The 10286-nt window shown below is 53.8% G+C and overlaps 1 pseudogene; it reads left to right on the forward strand.

Annotated features, from left to right (window-relative positions):
* Positions 1–2127: 2127 nt before the first annotated feature.
* LOC126083098 (endoplasmic reticulum mannosyl-oligosaccharide 1,2-alpha-mannosidase-like) lies at positions 2128–9015 on the forward strand (annotated as a pseudogene).
* Positions 9016–10286: the final 1271 nt, after the last annotated feature.

A 10286-nucleotide genomic window follows, 5' to 3' on the forward strand; every position in this document is an offset into this window, starting at 1 on the left:
ATTCACAATGTCTGGCATCCAATCATAGGTTGCCAGGCTGCAAAGAGGCAGGACCCACCATGAGAAGAAAAGCCAGCCCCTCGGGGACCGTCCCAGGGTGGACAGCTGAGAGGGACATTAGAGCAGCCCCTAGAACTGCGTTCCACACGCCCAACACTTGCTCAACAAGCAGGGACCTGGAGGGTCTGAAAAGGCCCTGAGTGGAGCCCTGGAGGCGACAACCACAGTCAGAGAGACGCACAGGTGGGGTTGAGACATGCTTCCCCACGACTCCCGGCCTCACAAATGGGTTGTCGTGACCGCGTGCCTGTGGGTGGCAGTGCCCAGGGAGGGGCTGCAGGGACACCGCGAGGCTGCTCGGGTGTGGGGGTGCAGCTAGCAAAGGGGCACAGCTCCGTGCTGTCTCCCTCACATTAGTTGGGTATAAACAGAGGAGATCGCCTCAGGCTCGTGAGCAGACTCCTTCTCCACGGGGGGAACCATGTCTGCGCCTGCCGTGGGGACTAGCCCCTGGCAGACAGGATGTCCGTGCCCATTGCGCTTGCCAGGTGCCAGGTGCTTGGACTTCATCAGCCCCACCGTTGGCACCCGGAGCCCTTTTCCACAGTGTTGATGAGGCTGAAGGAGCTGGAGGCTGGTTCCCCTCCATGGGGCCCTTGTTATAACCCCTCCCTGTGACCTTTGAGTCCCCAGGTTGGGGCTTGGACCCTGTGTCTATGGCTGGAGTGGCTGGTCTGCAAGGACATAGCTGGCAGGAGCTCATCGTCCAAGGCTGCATATTGTAAATGAAAATAGTGCCCTGAAGTTGCATGTGCCGGGCCAGCCCCCAGTGCTGGGTGGGTGTGTGCATCTGTATCTGAGGGGCAAGTCCTGGATGTGAAAGAATAGCAGTGCCAGGGAACTGCGTAATTGTCACGTGTGACCTCATGTTTGTGTAGAAGCCTCGGAAGCATTCCCAGTGGGGACCACCCAGCCTGCCTTATAAAGATATGACAGACAGGATGCAGGACAGTGCTGAGAAGGTAGGAGAGGAGCCAGACAGCACCCCCAGGGAGAGAGCAGGCAGAGAGCCATCCCCAGGTACAAGCATGTCGAGGAGACTCTGAGGCCAAGCTGCTCTGCCATTTTACTTCTCTGAAAAACACAGATAAAGATAACCAGGGCTCCCTGGGCGCTGGCTCTTGCCCTCTCTGTGGTGTCTGTATTGAAGGGTCCCCGTGAAGCCATTGAACAGATGGAGCTCCCAAGCATTGCTCCTCTTAATTAGGAGTATGCTGAGAGCAGGGGGCTGGCAAAGGTGGCTGCGGTGGACTCCTAGGATATTCTCAGCCCCCTCCCATCCCCTTGGACGTGCTGGGCTTGGACAGGTTGGTGACAGTTGTCACCAGCCACCCCTGAGTGACTTTGTCAGGTGCACTCTCTCAGACACTGCGCAGAGACCAGCGAGAGGTGAATGGGGCTGGTGGTGGACACACTCCACACGCATGCTAGCCCCCCAGCAAGTCTCTGGGTCTGGTGGTGGGTGGGCTCTGACCTCTGTCCTGGACAGCACAGAGTACAAGTAGAGGCCAGAACACCGTCACCCAAATGAATGAAGCAGCTCTGACCACAGGAGCTGGGGAAATGGGCTCTGGAGAAAGGGGGCCTAGGCTGCAGGTCATGCACTCAGGCCGAGTGGACATGGGCACACTTGCTACGTCTCAAAACACAGAGTCCCTCTGAAATGTACATTAATGTTAGAACAAATCCAAGGAGAATTTGCTTTCGGAGAAAAACAACATTTGAGCTCTGCTTGTTAAATAACCATGTTTGTCATCCCAAGCAGTGAGTGGTAAGTCAATCCCAGAGGCGGTTAGCTAACCCCTGGATGTGGATTCTAGTACTTGCCTGAGGCCCTTTGCCTCTGTGCATGTGGGGGATGCAGTGCCAGGTAGCCATCTTCTCCCAGAGAAGGAAGGGGACCCCAGAGCTGGACTCGCAGCCCCAGGTGTCTCTGGGGAAACAGAGGGCCTGTAGGCATTTAGACTGGGTGGCCAGGCTGTGGGTGTCAACAAGAGTGGCCCCCAAACCAAAATCAGAGAGGTTTGGTATGGAACCATCTATGTGTGTATTTATACCCACGCAGTGATGCCATGCGTGGGCGTGGTGCTGACAAAGGGGGACGAACAGAACATTCCCCAAGTCATGCTGGCCACCTCTGGGAAGGGGTAGCAAGGGGGCTTCAGGTGGCTGTGACATCACTTCCTCTCTGAAGCTGTCTAAAGCTGATAGGATAGAGTGTTCGCATCTGCAAGCTTAGGGTGTTTTTATAGAAATCAGCTCTATCATCGTAGGTGTTGAGTGTTTTACCCAAACTGTACAGACAGGCCCACGTGGGCTCCGTAGCCTATGTGCGCTAGAGCACCTCTGCTCACCCAGACGACAGCCTGCATCCCCTTCACCAGACGCGCCCAGAGACCTCACCTGCCCCGGTGCCTGCAGGGCTGGGATGGCACCGGGCAGCCTGGGCTAGCCCATTTCCATATCTCCCTGACACCGAAGCAGAGCAGGTGGCAGGGTGCCGTGGCTCTGGTGAGCAAGTCAGGCTTGGAGGGTCCCCCACAGCCGTGTCCTTGATCTTCACTTCTCACTGCTGCTTTCTGGACCTGGACCTGCCAGTTGCCTGATGGTGGCCCTCCCCCAGCACTCAACTCAGTGCACTGGGGGAGGCAGGCAGGCAGCTGCACTGGAGGGTTTCTGCCCAGGGAACTGGCCAAGGCCCCAGGACCCCCACAGTGAGTGGCCCTTCTCCTCCCTGCAGCTCCCCCAAACAGATGCCAGAAGGCCGTGGTGGACGCATTCCGCCACGCATGGAAGGGCTACCTCAAGTACACGTGGGGCCACGACGAGCTGAGGCCCCTGTCCAAGTCCTTCGGCGAGTGGTTCGGCCTCGGCCTCACCCTGGTCGACGCCCTGGACACTATGTGGATTCTGGGGCTGAAAAAAAGGTATCTGCTCGTTCTCGAGCCTGTGGGCTGCAGCTCTGTGTGGCCTGGGGAGGAGATGAACCCAGAATCTGGCCTGTGCTCAGCCCTGGCCCCCAGAGTCTCCGGAAGGTCAGCTTTAGACCATGGAGCTTGTGTTTGATTCTGGATTATGTACACCAAGGCTCTCATCCTCACGTGTCTAAGTGGTGTATATAGTTATTTCTAAGTCAGTATTTTAAACGTTGGCTTTAAGTTAAAAGTTCTCTGAATAGACTGACTGCTACCCATAAGATCACTTAAGCTGTCCATTGTGTAACGGCCTTTGCTTGCCGACCACGTGTGCTGTTACTGCAGGGGCACTTCCCCAGCTGCACTGCTGGCCTCCTTTTATCTGTACATGTTGGAGACTCCCCCCTGGGAGTAGGAAACAACATTGAAACCCTGCAGGAACACCTTCAGGTTCTGCAGGTAGACCAGAGGGCACAGGTGAGGGTCCTACAGAGTAGATGCCCAGGGCTGCACGTAGACCCAGAGGGCACAGGTGAGGGTCCTGCAGAGCAGATGGACAGGGCTGCACGTAGACCCAGAGGGCACAGGTGAGGGTCCTGCAGAGCAGATGCCTGCAGGGTGCAGGAGACCCAGAGAGCGCAGGTCAAAGTCCTGCAGAGCAGATGGCTATGAGGTGCAGGTAGACCCAGAGGGCACAGGTGAGGGTCCTGCAGAGCAGATGCCCGCAGGGTGCAGGAGACCCAGAGAGCGCAGATGAGGGCAGGACTGCTCCTTTGCTCTGTAACCTGTGCTGTTTGTGTTGTAGAGTTTGAAGAAGCCAGGAAGTGGGTGTTACAGAAGTTACAGTTCCAGAAAGACGTGGACGTCAACCTGTTTGAGAGCACGATCCGGATCCTGGGGGGGCTGCTGAGCACGTACCACCTGACAGGGGACAGCCTGTTCCTGGAGAAAGCTGTGAGTGCCTGATGACAGGGCTGCCATTTCACACAGTGACCCCTGTGACGTGAGGACGTTCAGGGTAGTGTCCTTTGTTTCCCTGTTTTCTCTGTGACCACCCATCTGAATCTCTGTATTCGTGACGTGTGTGTCTCAACAGGTGACCCAACAGGATGGTGAAATGTGAACAAGGTCTCACTCCAACCTGAACAATGGATCCTCTGCTCTCCTCCTCCACCAGAAAGATTTTAGAAATCGGCTAATGCCTGCTTTCCTGACTCCCTCCAAGATCTAATACTCGTGAACATCAGCACACCCACTCTTTTTCGTGGAACTCACACAGCACGGTGGGTGGCCAAGGTGACCAGCATTCAGCTGGAATTCTGGGAGCTCTCTCATCTCACAGGAATTGTGAGATTCCGGGTATTTATAATAATTTATAATTATATTTACAGATGTGTCTTTTATATCATCTAGGAATGCCAGGTAGAGTTACAAACCATAAATACGATAAGATTGGTGTTTGTATTTGCCCATGAAATCACCTTTACTGGAGATCTGTATTTTTTCACGTGGCTTCGAGTTACTATCTAGTGTCCTTTCATTTCAACCTGAAGAACTCATTTAGTATTTCTTGTGGAGCAGGTCTGGTGTTATAAACTCCCTCAGCTCTGGCTTATCTGAGAATGTCTTAATTTCTCCTTCATTCTGAAGGCAAGTTTTGTGAGCTGCAGAATTCTCAGTTGACAGGTTTTATTTCTTCCTGCACTTTGGGTATGCCGTCTTACTGCCTTTTGGTCTCCATGGTTTCTGAAGAGAAATCAGCTGTTAGTCTTACTGAGGATCCCTTGTTTGTGACAGGGGTCCTGGTGGCGTACTGGTTAAGAGCTATGGCTCCTAACCCAAAAGCCAGCAGTTCAAATCCACCAGCTGCTCCTTGGCAACCCTGTGGGGCACTGTGAGTGGAAATCGACTTCATGGCAATGGGTTTGGTTTGTGATGAGTTACTCTCTTGTCGCATTCGAGATTCTTTGTTTTTGGATTTTGACAGTTTGTAATGTGTCTTAGTGGGAATCTCTTTGAATTTATCCTACGAGGAGTTAATTGAGCTTTTTGTGTGTGTAGATTCATGCCTTTCATCAAATTTGGGAGGTTTTCAGCCATTATTTCTTCAAATATTCTTTTTACCCCTTTCCTCTCTCCTCTTTCAAGGATTCCCAAAATGTGTATGTTGGTCCTCTTGATGGTGTCCCATTGGTCTCTTAGGCTCTGTTCAATTTTCTTTATTCTTCTGTTCCTCAAACTGGATTGTTTCAGTTGTCCTGTCTTCAGGTTCACTGATTCTCTCGTCAGCTCAAATGCGCTGTTGAGCCCTCTAGCAAAATTTCAGTTCAGTGATTGTGCTTTTCAGCTCCAGAATTTCTGTTTTGGTTTCTTTTTATAACTATTATCTCTTTATTGATGTTCTCATTTTGTTCTTATGTTGTTTTCCTGATTTCCTTTAGTTCTTTGTTCACTTTTTCCTTTAGTTCTTTGGGCATATGTAAGACAATTGTTTTAAAGCCTTTGCCTAGTAAGTCAAATACCTGGACTTCCTAAGGAAAGTCCTTTTGAATGGGCCATCATTCCTTGTTTCTTTGTATGCCTTGTTACTTTTTGTTGAAAACTAGACATTTGAATATCATAACGTGGTAACTTTGGAAATCAGATTCTCTCCCTCTTCCTGAAAATTTGCTTGTTTTTTTTTGATTACTGAAGACTATAGTAGTCTGTGTGTTAGGTGGCTTTTCCAAGTAAAAATGAGGGCAAGTAAACATGCCAAAAGCTTACCTGCCACTTTTAACTTGCCTTTCTCTTGATTCAGCATTCACGTGGTTGCTGTCAACCTTCGACTCTTTTCCAGAGTTCTGACAAAGTTGATTCTGACAATTTCTGCTTGTTTTTCATTGTTTCACTGGGGTGGGGTGGGAATGTGAATCTGCAAAATTAGGGCATTCAGAAGCACCTCTCTATGTGGGGCCCATGGAAACCCATACCAGGTACACTGTGGATATGTGGAATACTGGGGGCCAGGAAATGGGATTTCTTTCTCCTTCTTTGGGAATAAATCAGCCCTGAGAGGAGTCAGTCGGCCCTTCTGATGTTCAACCCAGGGCTCTGCCTCCTCCCCAGTTCCGGCACACCCTTCCCTGTCAAACCCCCTTCCACTGCAGGAGCCCGTGGCGGAGTTGACCCGACACATCCACTTGCTGGTGGGGAAGAGTGATGGACTGGTGCCCATGTTCATCAACCCTTAAACTGGCCTCTGTGTGCCTGGGAGTGCACATGCTGGGTGCCAGGGCTGACAGCTACTACGAGTACCTGCTGAAGCAGTGGATCCAGGGAGGGAAGGAAGAGATGCAGTGAGGCTCTCCCCTGCTTGCTGTGGGGTCCACGGGGTGCCTGGTCCCCAGTCCTTTGTCAGGAGGCAGCTGCTGGGCTGGGCCCAGTGGGGGCCTGTCTGAACAGATGTTTCCCTTTCACCCCAGACTTCCCACAGGCCTGGCCCAATCCCTGGGGTTCCAAAGCTCGGGCTGAACTCTGCACCCTGGGGCCATGCACTTGTCCAAGGCTGAGAAGGACAGGTTCCTGCACACTGGCCCTGCAGGCTGTAAACACACTGGAAATGTGGCAAACCCACCCTTGTTTCCTGAGGTTAACAGGACAAGTTTCCCCCAGTGCACAGTGTAGTCACTCAGAATTCAGCTTGGAAAATACAGATTAGCTTTTGTAAGGGAACTTTTGTCACTGAAGTCTCAGTCCTGGGGCGGACACTGCTGACCCTAGTGGATATCTGGGGTGGGTCAGGGGCCTGGCTGAGTTGCTCCAGCTCAAGGCCCCAGGACAGTTCACAGGCGACCCTACCCAGAGGTGGCTACAGCCAGCACCCTTCCTTGGTGATGATGTGGCTGTCATGGGTCTTTGGAGCCTGATTCTCCCAGGATGAAGGTGTCCAGGGGTGGTGGTTAGAAGACAGGTCCTCTTGGCTCAGGACAGGCAGATCTCAGGGCAAAGATGACAGTTGGGACTGATTGTGACTAAGGGCCCCAGTCGGAGGAACAGGAGGCACTGCCCTCCCCCAGTAGAGCCCCCCCTTCTGTGAGCCTCCTCCCCCCAGGGACAGGGCGCTTACTGTCTGCGAGCCTGGGTTTACAGCTGGGCCTGTTCCTGAGGGCCTAGGCTGGGAGTGGGGGCCTGGGCCTCAGTGTGTCTCAGGGAGACCTAGTACAGCGCTTATCCACAGGCTCCTGGAGGACTACGTGGAGGCCATCGAGGGCATGAAGAGGCACCTGCTGCACAGCTCTGAGCCCAGCAAGCTCACCTTTGTCGGGGAGCTGGCCCAGGGCCGCTTCAGTGCCAAGATGGTGAGTGCTGACCCAGCTCTGGGCTCAAGGATACTGCTACTTCCTGTCTGTGGGAGCTGGCTGCTCCCTATCCTGCTGCTGGGAGAACAGGTGGTGTCTGCCTGGAATCAGAGATAGATGTTTGCTGCTTGACTGAGGCTTTCCTTGTTGTCAGGTAGTGAGTGGGGCCAGCACTCTTGTTGACAGCAGCTCTGCATGGGCCCTTGCTTGCTCGCTCAGCTGGCAGTGGTGACGGACCGTCTGGTTTCCAGGACCACCTGGTGTGCTTCTTGCCAGGGACGCTGGCTCTAGGGGCCCACCATGGGCTGCCAGCCGAGCACATGGACCTGGCCAAGGCGCTGATGGAGACCTGCTACCAGATGAACCGCCAGATGAAGACGGGGCTGAGCCCAGAGATCGCCCACTTCAACGTGGTCCCCCAGGAGGGCCACCACGACATGGAGGTCAAAGTGAGTGCTGGCAGGCTGAGGGGTGGTCTGTGGGCCAGAGCCCTCGCTGAGCCCACATGTCCCTACAGCCGGCAGACAGGCACAACCTGCTGCGCCCGGAGACGGTGGAGAGCCTGTTCTACCTGCACCGCTGCACGGGGGACAGCAAGTACCAGGACTGGGGCTGGGAGATCCTGCAAAGCTTTAATACCTACACACGGGTGAGCCATCCTCCGGCCGTCCCTGGTCACCGTGCAGAGGGGATGGCTGAGATGTGGAGGGCACCTTCACTTACGGGGTGGTGGGTGCTCACGGGGATGGATGCTCATGGGGTGGTGGACGCTTTGGTGGTGGTGGGTGCTCACGGGGTGGATGCTTATGGGGGGGGTGTGTCTGCAGAACTGATGACACCTCTGCCTTGCCCCTGCCCAGGTCCCCACAGGCGGCTACTCCTCTATCAACAATGTCCAGGATCCCCAGAATCCAGGCCCGAGGGACAAGATGGAGAGCTTCTTTTTGGGGGAAATGCTGAAGTACCTGTACCTGCTCTTCTCTGATGACGCAGACCTGCTCAGCGTGGACGCCTATGTGTTCAATACGGAGGCCCACCCCCTGCCCATCTGGACTCTCTCCTAGGGTTTGGGGACCCGGGCAGGAGCAGTGGACAGAGGCTGACCAGGGCGTGGGCATCCTTGATCTTAGCCGTGGGTCTCCTACTGGTCACTGGTGCCTGTCGAGCTCCAGGTTGGACTGGGACAGAGCCCGGTGGGCAGCCAGCCAGACGCCTCAGGGCCAGGCGCCAGCCTCAGGGCAGCAGCTCTGGACTGTTCCCCACCTGACTCCTAGTCAGGAGCCACCAGGACCACGTCAGAATAAACCGTGGCAGGTGTGTGATCCACGTGGCCCAGCCCACTGCAACCTCCTTTTCCTTCCTCAAGACTAATCATGACTTGTGATTCCAGGGCTGGAACCTCCTGTCTGTGCTGGGTCTGGGCTGCTAGGTGTCCTGTTCAGAGAGGAGCTGAGCGCCCGGCCCAGGACATGGCTGGGCTCAGGCTCAGCCAGCCTGTGAGCATCCTGGGCCCAGGGGGCTTGTGGTGGTGGCGGCTGTGCCCCATGGGGACATCGGGCTCAGGGCCGGCTCTCGTGTTTACACGCTGGACTCAGGGATTCCAGCCGCCCTGCAGGGGCTCAGAGGGCCGGGTGACACGTTCATCCTGCTTTCAGCCGCCCGGTGGAGTGGGGCTTTTAAAATTAGGATAAACATGGATTTGCTCTAAACTTGGTATGTTTTACATCTTTGAATCTCACAGGGTTATTGTAAGACCCGAAGGGAGAGGTCGGAAGGAGAGTGGTTGTCAGGCCGCAAATTAGTTCCTTCTGAGATTCAGAAACTTTGAAATTTAGAGGAACTTTTTCCAAGACTGCCCTCACTTCTGACATTATTGCAAGTTCAGGGGTGTCCCAGAATCATCCTCATGTTCAACAATTCACTTAAAGGACTCACGGAACTCATCAACAGCTGTTACACTCATGGGTACAGTGTATTACAGAGAAAGGATGCGGGTTAAAATCAGCTGAGAAACACACAGGCAGAGTCTGGGAGGGGCTCCAGCTCAGGCTCCCGTTGGCTTCGCCCCATGCAGTCAGGAATTGATGTGCGAAGTACACGGAGTGTTGCCAGCAGGCAAGCTCATCGGAGCCTTGGGGTCCAGCCTTTATCTGGGCTCCATCCTGTCTTCCAGTATCTGCAGCCCTGGGCATTTCTTGGTGTTCCTCGTAGCCGGTCATTACAGGCTGTCTTCACCTGCATGTGCCTGTTTCTGTGTGTGTCCTTGGTCGCCCACATGATTGATCTGTCTCCAGCGCCTCTAGCATTTCCCAAAACACCCACCCTGCTTGGTCTTCCTGGTGTAAATTTTGTCCCCCTCAAAATTATGTTGGCGTCTTAACCCTTGCCTGATGCATGTGAGCCTGTGTTGGGAAATAGGGTTTTCCTCTGCGGTTGTGACCAGCTGAGTTAAAGGAGTCACGCCAGATAGGGTAGGTCCTAAGCCTGATCCCTTTTCAGTGGCGTCTTGTAAAAGGACAGACGGGAACAGTCACAAACAGGTGAAGACAGCATGTGGCAATCCATCTACAAGCCAGGAAACACCAAGAAATACCCAGAACTACAGAAGGTGGGAGATACAAAGAAAGATCTTCCCCTACAGTGGACAAAGCATGGCCCTGCTGACACCCTGAATTCAAACTCCTAGCCTTCAGAATCCTGAGAAAACAAATGTGTTCTTTAAAGCCACCCACTTTGTGGTATTTTGTTACAACAACTCTAGGGAACTGAGACAGTGGGGGTCTAAACCGTAGCCCTAAATCACATTGTTGCTATCTGGCTAGCCCAAGGCTCCTAGTCAGACAAAGACCTTACAGGTCCCCTCCCAGAAGCTGAGTGCAAATGTTAGACCTCTCTTTGGGTAAGGTTATCTCTTCACTATGCAGGCCACCCACTGGCCTCTGGCTAACACTCTCTTACAACAAAACCATCA

The sequence above is a fragment of the Elephas maximus genome, chromosome 9, assembly GCF_024166365.1.
Source record: "Elephas maximus indicus isolate mEleMax1 chromosome 9, mEleMax1 primary haplotype, whole genome shotgun sequence".
NCBI lineage: Eukaryota > Metazoa > Chordata > Mammalia > Proboscidea > Elephantidae > Elephas > Elephas maximus.